Source organism: Crinia signifera, chromosome 5 (genome assembly GCF_055691185.1).
Source record: "Crinia signifera chromosome 5, ASM5569118v1, whole genome shotgun sequence".
Lineage (NCBI taxonomy): Eukaryota > Metazoa > Chordata > Amphibia > Anura > Myobatrachidae > Crinia > Crinia signifera.
The window spans coordinates 231,234,165-231,246,433 of NC_139221.1; the positions used below are offsets into that span (position 1 = coordinate 231,234,165).

The 12,269-nt window shown below is 39.4% G+C and overlaps 1 long non-coding RNA gene across 2 annotated transcripts in view; it reads right to left on the reverse strand.

The window, feature by feature from the left end:
* Positions 1-4,046: 4,046 nt before the first annotated feature.
* The window catches only part of LOC146079655 (uncharacterized), a 142,693-nt gene continuing 134,470 nt past the window's right edge, over positions 4,047-12,269 (reverse strand). For both annotated transcript variants that reach the window (XR_014474673.1, XR_014474674.1), the window contains 2 exons: positions 6,642-6,726; positions 4,047-4,213 (listed from right to left, as the gene is read on the reverse strand). This is a non-coding gene — a long non-coding RNA (uncharacterized LOC146079655). The remainder of the gene's footprint in view (positions 4,214-6,641; positions 6,727-12,269) is intronic.

Consider the following 12,269-nt stretch of genomic DNA (forward strand, 5'->3'; position numbering starts at 1 on the left):
AAAAGTACAAGCAGCTACAGTATATCGTATGATACTAATGAAATTAACGTACAGCACAACAATAGTAATAAAGGAAATGTTCATGCTAATAATATTATTCATGTTCTTTTTTCCTATTTTTACATTGTAAAAAATTTATATTTTCATACATTAAGATTTGCTTGTTTTTCCTCATGCGAAGAATGTTGTAGCCCAGACTGAGGCTCATATTATGCCATCAGGGGCAAAATGTACTAAGCATTACTTTTGCACAACTGAAGGTGTTTTTGTTATTGTTACAGGGGCAACATCATTTTTTTGGCTCTATAAATGTTGCTAAAATCATGTTATAGTAAATGTTTCTCATGTCAAAAAAATTTGACATGAGCAACATCTCAAAATGTAGACCATTTTTGAATAAAATATAAAAACATTCCATTTAATTGAAGCATTTTAAACCAAACTTTTTGAACTGCAAAAAAAAAAAATTGGACTGCAAAGGGTTAAGGGGCATATTTATTAAGCTTGCAGAAAAGATAAACTGAAGATGAGGCAAAAGGAGATAAAGTGCCAGCCAATGAACTGTGTTTGAAAATGACAGTTGGGAGTTGATTGGCTGGTGCTTTTTCTCCTTTTACCTTATCTCCAGTTTATCTCCAGTTTATCTCTTCTCCAAGCTTAATAAATCTGTCCCTAGATCTTTATAAATAGAGTGCCAGAGACATTGGGAGACAGGGACATGGGGAAAGTGATAGAGGGGCATGGAGAGAATGAGAGGCATGGGAGGAGACAGAGGAATGGGAGAGAGACAGAGAGAGAAAGAGAGTTTGAGAGCACCATCAGCAGAATGAGTTGATACTGTATGTCCAAGAGAGTTCATAGGAGGAAACCACATAATTTCTCTGGCCATGCACCTCAGGATGTTAGTGTGTTCAGACTGTTGGAAATGTTGCCTATACCAAACAATCAGATTCTTCTAATTTCTCTAGCACCTTCTAAAAGATAATAGCTAGAATTTGATTGGCTGCTATAGGCAAATTCTCCACTTCTATTAACCCACAATTTAGTAAATATATCCCTAAGTGACTTAAATAAAGGTCTTGCAAATGGGAAGTTGTTGATGTAAACTGGGAGCTGCCTGTTGCAAGTTCCACCAGAAGTAGGGACATGCTGAATTCCTTGCAAGGAGCATCCCTCCAGCAATTGGTGAGGGAGCCCACTCGTAAGGACGCAATATTAGACTTAATACTTACAAATGGTGACAGAATATCTGACATAAATGTGGGTGAAAACCTGGGAATAAAGACAGAGACTGACTCATCGCACACAAAAACAAAGGTGTTAGATTTTAGGAAGGCTGATTTTGTAGAGATGGGAAACTCTGTAAGGGATTCTTTGGCAGAGTGGAGGAACTTGGAAGGAGTGCAGGATAAGTGGGAAAAAAAAAAGTGCAATTCTAAAAGCAACAGAACTTTGTGTCAAAAGAGTTAGGAAAAACACACAAAAAAGGAAGCCATTGTGGTTTGCAAAAGAAGTAGCAAGTATTGTGAAAGCAAAAAGGTTGGCCTTTAAGAAATTTAAGCAGACGCAGAAAAATGAGGACAAAGAGGTGTATCTTGTTAGACAGAAGGAGGCTAAGAAGGTAATCAGATGTGCAAAAGCACAGGCTGAAGAGAAAATGGCCCAATCAGTGGGTAAAGGGGGGAAAACTTTTTTAGGTATATAAGTGAAAGGAGAAAAACAAAAAGTGGAATAATAAGACTAAAGACAGAGAGTGGAAGTTTTCTTGAGGGGGACAATGTAATAGCATATATTATTAATAATTATTTCTGCTCAGTATTCACTGCTGAAAGAGAGGGGAAGGGGCCACAATTAAGTTGCAAGTATAGTCAGAAAACTGAGGGAGAAACAAGTACATTTACAGAGGAGAAAGTCCTCACAGAACTCTCAAAACTGAAAGTGGATAAATCAATGGGGCCAGATGGGATACATCCAAGGATACTAAAAGAGCTCAAAGGGGAGCTGGTAAAACCAATAACAGAATTATTCAACCAGTCACTAGCTACTGGAGTAATCCCAGAGGACTGGAAAACAGTGAATGTAGTCCCACTGCACAAAAGTGGAAGCAAAGAAGAGGTAAGCAACTATCGACCAGTGAGCCTTACATCAGTAGTAGGGAAATTGATGGAAACACTCTTAAAAGAAAGAGTTGTAGAATATCTCAAAACCAGCAATTTACAGGATCCAAAACAGCATAGGTTTACTGGGGGAAGATCATGTCAAACAAATCTTATTGACTTTTTTGACTGGGTGACTAAAGTAATAGATCAAGGTGGGGCTGTAGATGTAGCTTATCTAGACTTTAGTAAGGCTTTTGACACTGTCCCACATCGCAGACTGTTAAATAAACTTGAAAGCTTGGGATTGTAGTTGAATGGATAAGAGCGTGGTTGCAGGACAGAAAACAGAGAGTTGTAGTAAACGGAGTACAGTCAAAGGAGGGAAAGGTTACAAGTGGAGTACCCCCAGGGATCTGTACTTGGACCAGTGCTTTTTAATATCTTTATTGGTGATATTGCAAATGGAATTGAGGGTAAAATGTGCCTTTTTGCAGATGACACATAGGTATGCAACAGGGTAGACACACCAGGAGGGGTAAAACAAATGATTGATGATCTAGGTAGATTAGAGGAATGGTCAAGAGCATGGCAACTACAGTTTAATGCCAAAAAATGCAAAATCATGCACTTGGGTTGCAAAAATCCAAAGACTAAATATTGTATAAATGGCACTATAATGGAAACTACTGAGGAAGAGAGGGAACTAGGTGTCACTATTTCAGGGGACTTAAAGGCAGGTAGGCAATGTAACAAAGCAATGAAGAAGGCAAGTCAGATGCTTGGTTGCATAGGGAGAGGTATCAGCAGTAGAAAGAAAGAAGTAATAATGCCACTGTATAGGTCATTGGTACGACCTCATCTAGAGTATTGTGTTCAGTTCTGGACGCCATATCTCCAGAAGGATATAAATACATTAGAGACTGTACAAAGAAGGGCAACTAAAATGGTGCATGGCCTACATCACAAAACATACCAGGAAAGACTAAAAGATCTTAATATGTATACCTTAGAGCAGAGAAGGGAAAGGGGGGACATGATAGAAACTTTCAAATATATCAAGGGTTTTAACAAGGTACAGGTGGGAGACATTCTTCACAGGAAGAGGAGCAGCAGAACACGAGGACATGCACTGAAACTAGAGGGAGGAAGATTCAGGGGAAATTTGAGGAAGAATTACTTTACAGAAAGAGTAGTAGATAAGTGGAATAGCCTACCATCAGTGGTGGTAGAGGCAAATACAGTAGTACAATTTAAACATGCTTGGGATAGGCATATTGATATCCTTACAAAAAAATAAGGATCAAATATGGTTTGAGGTAACATGTTTAAAAAAGGGGCAGACTAGATGGGCCAAGTGGTTCTTATCTGCCGTCAAATTCTATGTTTCTATGTTTCATGCTGGCATTCATAATGTGGACACACTAATGTCAACATGGTTACAATCTCTACATTGAAAATGTCAACAGTCTGAATATCGACACAATGCAAATGGGGTTAGGCTTATGTTAGGGTTAGGTTAATATATGAGTTTTGACATTGTGACCATGTTGACATCATGGTGTTGAGGTAATGGGGTTTATTTACTAAGATGGGAGTTCTATTGAAGATGGGATGTAGTTATAGGCAACCAATAAGAATCGACTTATTTTTGTTAGCACTTGCTAGAAGATAATAGATAAAATCTGATTGGTTGCCCATCCAATCTTCAATAGAACTCCCATCTTAGCAAATAAACCCCAATGAACATAATCTACTAAAACCTTACAAATATAGAACATACAGTAAAAAAATATTTGATTTAATTGAAATTTTATTTTTACAAAAACACATTTTCAATATAGATAAATGAAAGTTATCTTCAGAATAAAACTACCTTTAGATCTGCTTGTGCAGAATCCAGTCTCCCAGAGACAACGTTTTTAAAATTTTTATCATCTTGATCACATATTTCTTACTCCGGGAGACATTCTGACATGGGAAAAATGGTGTTGAAACTTGCTTCAGAGTAGTGGAAATGATCCATGTATTGATGTAACGTATACTTTGCTTCCTTTTCGAGTTTCATTTGATGAATTACTGTCCTTAAGAGATTTTCGATGATCACGTATTCATTTCTAAGGGAGTAATTATAATGCATTCATTATTTTACTATAGTTCTCCATTGTTTGCAATCTAATTGACATTAAATAATTACTGTACTGTATGGCTTTTTTACATTTATAGTATCTGTACATTTAGATTGTGGTGTCCTTTTGTCATTGAATGAATAATCCCGGTGTTATAGTATTTTCATGAATAACCTACCAACTGATATTTAAGGAGGTTTATTGCTTTACATCTTTAGCGATAGTTATTATGCTATTTTATTTAAATCTGATGGCACAAAGTTATTTATATTATGGAATTATAATAAATGCAAAACAAACCATTTATTGCTAGGGTCCTTTTAAATAAAAATTTACAGTATCACATTCTTATAATAATTTACATGTCCTTTCAGCCTGACATATATTGCCAAATAACATTTTACTATTTTTCATTATTTTATTTTATACTGGTTTTGACAATACTGTAAATTTAAATGCATATACAACGAAAGTGCACATTGGGAGTGATATTTTGGATACTTACTGTATATAAGAAAATAGCTCTGATTCCCATAGCGGAAGAGCAATAATACATGTCCAACTCAGCCCACCAAACCCCACCACCTAAATGTTGTGATTTGCGGATCCGTGGGAGGGTGCAGGGCTAAATGGCCCCTCCATACAGAATAACATTTCCCTGTATTATCTCTTCATCCTGCCCGCTTCACTATTGGTTAGGATGGAAGAGATCTCGCAACACTTCTGTTGGTGTAGGAGACTACCCTAAAAGGTGGCAAGCTACTGGTACTGGCTGAATAGTAGGCAGTATGGGCCCGATTCAGACCGGCTTGCTGGGCTATGAGTGTTCGGAGCCCTGTGGACAAAGATCCAAAACTGACTATTTTTGGCTTCAAGATACAAGTGCTGTGAATAATATTCTGAAAGTTCAAAAAAAGTTTGGGATCCACTGGAATAGAGTCACCAGTGAAACAAGATGACTTCAAGAATAACAATGCAATAGCTTATTTGAATGAGCATGGGTAAGGCAGACAGGAAGTATTGATGACAATGACTATGGGAGTGCACAGAGGAACATGGGAAGTGCATGGAAAGATAGTGGGCAGAATTCTCTAACATCTGCCACCCATATTCGCCCACATTGCCAGGCTTTGCATATTTACTAATTGCATTTGCACTAACATATGTGATTAGTAACACAAAGGACAGCTCTTGTGGTAAGAGCTGTCATTTGTGGTGCGACTCTGGTGCTGGACTTCCAGATCTGAGACCCGGGAGTCCCTCTGCGCATGAGCAAAGTGATGCGCCGGCCGCGGGGCATGCTGGGAGGGATCCGTAATGGATCCCACAAACAGCGCTGTGGTAAGAAGCCCATAGGCTTCTATAGGGAATGGCCAGCAAAAGCTGGCGAGTCCCTCCGCAGCGGTGCCCTGACAGAGGGGCAATAGAGCATATGGAAATGCGGTAAAAACCCAGATAATGGGGTTTTTTACCGCATTTTTGCTTTAGAGCATCCTGTACAGAGAGAGAGGAGGGTCCTGCTTGTGAGAGATTACAGGCTTACAGAAGTTCTGCAGGAAGTGTGATGATTAATGTAAAAGATAAAGTTCAAAGTGCAAAAAAGCACATTTTTGGTTAATGCTTACACATATCTGTTTTATTCATTCATGGTGTATGACACGGTTGGCACAAACACATACCGCTCCAGTCATTCACATAAACTATGTATTAAGTAGTAAAGTAAACACAATATGAATAGTACAAGAATGTTCAAGCTGTGCCAAAAGGAAACATGGTAATGTTTTAAAAAGCATGAGAGAAAAATTAAGACATAAGGAATTGTAATCTCCCTTATACGCCATATTATGCAAGTGTCTTATGTTTTCATTTTCTTTACACTGGCAGGCTTTGTATTTATTACTTTTTGGAAGTCTTCCTGCTTTTGAAGTGTAAAATCCCAGGAACACTCTGTACTGTGTTTAAAGTTTTACACAAACAGATTTTTTTTTTGTTTGTAGAAATCTCCGCACAGTTTTCCCATTACTGTTCTTTACAGCGCAAGTATCACCACATTGCACAGGTCGCTGCACTGAGGATTACACACTACAACTACACACAAGTGGATTATGGAGAGTCTTGCAACTTGACAGTAAATTACTTTAACCCTTTCAGGTCCAACGTCTAGTTAGGCTCAACAGCCCTAGCGCTATTAGCAGTTACAATGGTGAGCCACTTTAAAATAAAAACATTAACATTGTGTAATTAAAAAATGGTGTACATTGAATGTTGAAGACAAATACAATAATTTAAACATTTAAACCAGACTGTTTCAATTGCAAATGTTGGAATGCAAAGGGTTTAAAAGCCATTTGTATGATGGTATTTGTAGTTTAATTGGTCAAAGTTTCAATAGTAGTAAAATTAATGTAATACCCACCTTCTGACCATGGAGTAGTGCATCCCTCTCACTACCTTAGTATGTCCCAAAACGTAATGTAGCAGTAATGAGCTGAAAGGCAGCACTGGGAATGAAAAGGGATAAAGTCATTCTCCAGTATAAACCCTAAGAAAAATAAATCACATTTCTAGGTTGACCCTTAGGTAACACATGAGGGACTTTGTTTTTGTTTAACTTTCACATTGCACATTAGAATAACTACCACAACTGTTGTTCACTGACTGAAAACCTCATGTCATCTGCAGTTCACTACTTGGATCTCAAGCTTACAGGTTTGTAGGCTAGCTTACTTTTGTAGACTAGCTGGAAGGACCATTGCTTGGGTCAGGTAGAACCCTCTGAATCTGGGGTGCTAGATGACAATCCGTTGGGATTCTGACTGTCATTAGTCTGACATTAGAAATCCCGACTGTTAAATGCCTAACAGTTGGGCTATTCTCCCTTGTGAGCCTGCAAGGGGCTCCAATGTCGGACTAATTACCGTTGGAATCCCGACTGCCTAAGCGTCATACCACTGAATGCTCCAGACTTGCTAGGAGACAGTACTACCTGTGGAGGCTTGTTTTTATTCGCTTATTGAAAATTTGTCTGTTTTAGGGACCTCTATTATTTGGTCCTCTTTTCATCAAAAGCACACATATGATTTGATGAATAAACTTAAATAAGAGAAACGATGACCCCTGAGAGACTTGGGAGAAGCGCCAGTGCACCAACTGTTATATACTGTAGTCACAGAGAAACTCAGGTGCTGCGGCTTAAGGTGATAAAAGGTGGTCCGAACCTGGGAAAACTCACTGTTACAGGCTTAGAACATAAGTGAAGTCTGAAAGAGGTTAGTGGGGCAACTCCATTGCCAAGTCCAGAATCTGGAGCTCTGTGGGAGCAGCGGTGAGTACCACCATGCACACTGCAAAGAGACACTTCCCTATTGAGCTGATCAGTGGTCTTGATGCCAGAAAATGGGCAGACGAAAGTCCATGGAAAGCTAGCATTACAGTATTCCGACAGCTGCTATGTAAGTATTGTAACCCTTTTCTTCAACCCTCCTAACCTTAATCTTCCCTACCAGCAGCCTAACCCTAACCATTCCCTCCTTCTCCTAACCCTAACTATCTCCTTAGCTCCTAACCCTCCTCCCCACAGTCTAACCCTACCCCTCGGCTTTCAGTTCCTAACCTTAACCCTCCACACAGCTGCCTAACCATAACCTCCCTTATATTGCCTAAACCTACCCCCCCCCCCCCACACACACACACACACATAACCAAACACTAAAAAGCCCTCACATACTTATGTTCAGGATACTGACAGTCGCAATTCCAGTGTCGGAGCAGAGGTCTGATGCCGGTATTTTGAAAAGTGTTGGAATTCTATTGTTTGTATTCCAACTGCAGGCATCACCAACACTGCCTAACCCATCCCTTATAGCGATGTCAAAAGTCTTACTAGAAAAATGTAGTGAAGATTGCAATTTTGTACCAGTAATAATATAATGTCTACATTTTCCAGGCTTTCAGAGAGAAAACCGAAGCAAAGTGGAAATGTTAAAAAAAATATATATGCTCATCTCATTTTGATCTCATTTTCATATCTCAATCCCTCTACAGTGCTGGTCCTTGTGGACAAGGCCTACATCTCTACCTGATTTCCTAGGTCCTCCAGTGCTAAACAACACAATCCTTTGTGTGTTTGTAAGAATGGTTGTAATTAGCTCTCCAGCTTGCTCTATGCCGGCTCTGAGTACCTGACACAACACTCATTACAAGCTTTGATTGTCTTTGCTAATATGCCTTGACTGTGCTGCAAGAAATCAATGGCAGAAACAGACATGTCTAATTACATACCCTTTGTACAGGAACCGATCTGCTCTATTTAATGTTTTTCTTTTTACTTTCAGATATGTGGCAAAGGTCCAAATGCCAACATTTTAGACCTTCGGCCGGTCATAAGCTTCTTCTTATGCTTCAACAGTATTTCCCTACATCTGTGCTAAGTTCAAATGCAATTTTCCCCTTGTTGTAATTGCTTTGAAAATAAGTTTTTTGTAATAGTTGTCAGTATTTGTCAGCAATTGTAATCATTTCTACTTACTAAAATCTAAAAACAACAGTGCAGTCTGATGATTATATAACCTTAAATGATCCCTGCATTACCCGCTTATGCTGTATACAGCTCTAGCCACTGGTCGAACTTGTGCCTTTCATCACCTCTGGGCCCTGATTCTGGTTTACTCGCAAAAGCAAATTCACTCTTTAATGGACAAAACCATGTGCACTGCAGGGGGACAGATGTAACATGCAGAGAGAATTATATTAGATCTGGTCTGTTGTGCCTGCATCATCTGGCTTAGTCTGCTCTCTCTCTCTCCTGCTCTAGACTCTAGCTATTTAGCCTTCACCATCTGGTGTCTGTCCAGCTCTTGATAGGTTTGCTTTCTCTCAGAGCCGGCCCTAACCAATTTGATGCCCTAGGCAAGATTCTGGCTGGTGCCCCATAGCACCACACCGCATTCTCATTACACCCCACTGTATCACTACTTATTCACATTGCACTCCACCGTATAGATCCTTATTCACATTAAACCCCAATGTATTGCTCCTTAATCACATTACACTCCACAGAATTGCTCCTTGCTGACATTACACCACACAGTATGATCTTTATATGTGTTACACCACACAGTAAAAGCACTACTTATGCACATAATGACACAAAGTAATACACCCTACACATATGCCCCAGATTAGTAATCTAGTAGTTTATATATATATAATAAAGCTTACAAGAATGTCGAATCTAATACTCCGCCAGTGGCGCAGCATTTTGTACAGTCGGGACATTCCATCAAAGACTTTTTGTTTATGCCTATTGATCAGGTGACCCCCATGAGACGGGGGGGGGGGGGGGGGGGGCGATAGGCACAGGAGTCTATTACGAAAAGAAAATTATTGGATATATGAACTGGGTGCGATGCAGCCCGTGGGGCTGAATGAAGAATTTACTATGGCCTCGTTCATCTAACATCTTTATTGCTGCTAGTGTCAGGTTTTTTGTTTTATTATGATACTGCTCCGATGTTTGTTTGTTTGTTTGTTGATATGGTGGTTTGTGTATATGATATTTGCAGCTTGTATATGATTATTGCAGTATGTGTTTTTGCAAGAGCTGCTCTTTTTTCTGGCATACCGATACATCACATGGTTGCTAATTATTCTTATTTCCTACCAACAATCATGTTCTAAATGTTTTTGCACTTCTAGCATTTGATTACGATTATGCACTTTATATAATGAATATCAGATTTTGTATGTTTATAAATGCTGCTGTGGTATCGGGTTACCATAGCAACGTGCACGCTGCTCTATTGTCCACTTCCGGGACCTAGGAACCCTCTGCCAGTCCCCGCCGCATGTTACTGCAGACATTGGTTCCGCCAGCCGTGATGTATTTCCGGCAGGACGGCGCCGTGCTGCGTGCGTGTGTTGGTGGACGGCAGTGCGGGGGACTTGAAACCGGAGGGCAGTACTGATTGCCGGCAGGTGAGTTGATGTGGGAGGCTCTTTATAAGGCATTTCTAGGTGCTGTTTATTTGATAACCCCTCTTGACAAAGGTGCTGGGAGCACCGAAACGGCCGTCGAGCGATAAGTATCGCCTGTTGGGTGTTTTTTCATTATGCTCATTATGCTGAATTGTTAACCCATAAGCATGGAAATTTCCTGTGTGGACAATAAACTGCATATTTGATATTGAAATTGGACTGGTGCTGGTCGTCTCTGTCTTGCAAGCAGGGATGTACTGATTATGTGATGTGAACCTAGCACAGTCACCTGTAATCACTGGGGAGTGTTGTGCGTTCAGTTATAATATATATATATATATATATATATATATATATATATATATATATATATATACAGTCCTGTGGCGGCACTCCAAAGTGTAATTGAGGATAGGATAAATTCCAATGAGCTGGTGCCCTCCGTGGAGACAGTCGCAACTGTCTAATATAGAGTCCTGGGGGTGCGGCGGCACTCAGAGTGGAAACAAGACGCGTAGGCAGAAGTTTACCAACGGTTTCGGAGCCTTAGCTCCTTTATCAAGGTGTCATAGAGATATATATATATCTGTATTTTGCCAACAAGTGGCTATTCATAACAGTCAATAATACAGGGCACTCAACACATGATTCTGCAAAAGTCTCTTTTAATCCTTAATGTGATTTGCTGTCCAGGAGTTTTGTGGTGATCGGTGCCATGACTAAGGTCCGCACCAGGACTGAAACTTTGGCTTTATGCAGTCACTTTGAGGATTAAAAGAGACTTTTGCAGAGTTAAGTGATGAGTGCCCTGTATTATTGGACTGTTTTATAGGATTCGGTATGAAATACCGACAGTCAAAAACCCGACGGTCAAAATACCGACAGCTATTGTCCGATGGTCAAAATCCCGACAAGGTCAAAATCCTGACATGGTCAAAATACCGACATTTAAAATCCTGACAAGATCAAAATCCAGACATGGTCAAAATCCTGACAAGGTCAAAATACCAACATTTAAAATCCCCAAAAGATCAAAATACCGACATATAGAATGTAGACAGGTGAAAAAAGTCAACATGACTCGTTTTTTTCACTGTTTTTTGACCTTACATGTGCCGACAGGCGGTATTTCCGACCTTGTCGGGATTTTAATTGTTGGTATTTTGACCATGTCTGGATTTTGACCTTGTCGGGATTTTAAATGTCGGTATTTGACCTTTTTCGGGATTTTGACCGTCGGTTAATGGTTGTTGGTATTTTGACCGTTCCGGATTTTGACTGCATACCGTTATATATATATATATGTATATATATATATATATATATATATATATATATATATATATATATATATAGTAGTTGTACGGCCTGGAACTCTCCCTCATAAATCAGTTGCCCCGGTGCCCTTCCCGGTGTTCTCACTTACACCTTGACAAAGGGGCTAGTCCCCGAAACGTTGGTTATTTCTCACTGAACAATACAGCACGTTTTTGAAGACCTCCAAGTGGCAGCCTTATTTCTTTTATATATATATATATATATATATATATATATATATATATATATATATATATATATATATATATATATATAGTATGGCTTTAGACCCGGCACTATTTAAACGGAATAACTGCCTCCGGTGTCCCCGCGGCTGGCAAAGTCAGTCAGCATACATATGAATCCACATGGAGCGCGGCACTCAGAGTGAGTGAAAAATCAGACAAGTACTCAACCAGAGGTTTGTATCATCAACATTTCATTTCTCGATGGAAATATCGTCATCGTTATCCTGACGATATTTCCATTGAGAAATGAAACGTTGATGATACAAACCTCTGGTTGAGTACTTGTCTGATTTTTCACTCACTCTGAGTGCCGCGCTCCATGTGGATTCATATATATATATATATATATAGACGACAGTTCAATCTCAGGCACTCACAGCTCACAACGTTATAATAAGGAATAAGAAATCCCACACGGGTATGCTTTAAGCCAACGTTTCGGGTCTCTGACCCTTTATCAAGACATAATGGAAATGAAAACAGTACTTACATATATAGCAGAA